Source organism: Rhincodon typus, chromosome 7 (assembly GCF_021869965.1).
Source record: "Rhincodon typus isolate 14 chromosome 7, sRhiTyp1.1, whole genome shotgun sequence".
Taxonomy (NCBI): Eukaryota; Metazoa; Chordata; class Chondrichthyes; order Orectolobiformes; family Rhincodontidae; genus Rhincodon; species Rhincodon typus.
The window spans coordinates 98,067,147-98,068,792 of NC_063338.1; positions in this window are offsets into that span (position 1 = coordinate 98,067,147).

Sequence of the window (1,646 nt, forward strand, 5' to 3'; positions counted from 1 at the left end):
GATACATTGTATTCCCAAACTCTCCATGATACATTGTATTCCCAAAGCCTCCATGATACATTGTATTCCCAAAGAGAAAAGATGCAATGTAAGTACTAATTCCATTTGCCGACATAAAGTGTGGTCCTTCGCTAATAGATATAGCTTCTAGGAATGACAAATGTATTACACTGTGAGACCAACTGACAGTCTTACATTTTCTTTGGTGCAATTTGTAGCACAATTTGGATTATTTGATAAATGTTGTCCCATAGAAGAATCATGTCTATGGATGGACACATTGTTCTGAGGCCATGAACACAGCCTCATTGAGTACAATCAGCACATTGCCCACTCCAATGGGACATGCTGTTCAATGGACCACCTGCCTATGGTTGGAATGTATGGGTTTACACTGCTAGCATCACATCAGCACTGAAAATCAGACCATATTGCTCATTTGCGAGGTCAGCAAAACTCTCTTTTTGGTTTGATAGTAACATCCTGATGGAGAAAACCGCTTGAGGTTTAATGAGTTACATCAAGGCAGAGAAAGGCAGCTATCTTCACCTTCCTGTTGCAGGGTAATCTTTAGGCCACAGTATGGAGGGAGTAACAGTGACTTTAGAGAATCAAACTGCAAACAGGCAGTGTCAACATGGTTTAAAGAAAGGCAAATTGTGTTTCATTAATTTATTATACTTCTTTGCAAATTATACAAGCAGAGTCGATAAAGGGGAACAGATAAATATAGTCAAATTTGGAATGCTAAAAAGTATCACAGAAAAGGTCATTACACAAAGTAAGAGCTGACTGCATTGCAGACAGTAAATGAGTATATGTACAATCTGCAAGGACAGGTTATGTGAGTGGGTTTTTTCCCTTTATTTGTTAACGGGATGAGGGTGTCACTGACCAGACAGCATTTATTGCCCATCCCTAATTGCCCAGAGGGCAGTTAAGAGCCAACCACATTGCTGTGGGTCTGCAGTCACATAAAGGCCAGACCAGATAAGGATGGCAGTTTCCTTCCCTAAAGGACAACAGTGAACCAGATGGGTTTTTCCAACAATTGACAATGGATACATGGTCATCATTAGATTCTTAATTCCAGATATTTATTGAATTCATATTCCATCATCTGCCATGGCGGGATTCGAACCCAGGATCCCAGAACATTATCTGGGTTTCTGGATCACCAGTCCAGCAATAATACCACTGGGACATTGCCTCCTCAAGAATTTATAATTGTAAATATTTGGCAGATAAAGTAAAATTTAAGACGGAAATGAGGAGGAACTTGTTTTCTTAAATGATCATGAGTGTTTGGAACAGCTGAGAGCAGTGGAGAAAGCGTCAATGAATTGATTGAAGTCTGAGGGAGACAGACATTAAATGGAAAATTCTACCCAGAATTATAGAGTCAGGTAGGAGAGTGACAGACAAAATGACAGCGATGTAACCTTAATAAAAGCTGCTGCAGGAGCAAAGGTCATCTGCCTGTTGCTCTTTCTCATGATCGTCTGCAGTCAAACTCAGAATAAACAACACCGGCTGTACCCCAGTGAGAGTCAGTGTGTGTGGGACTGTACCCCAGTGAGAGTCAGTGTGTGTGGAGGACTGTACCCCAGTGAGAGTCAGTGTGTGTGGGACTGTACCCCAGTGAG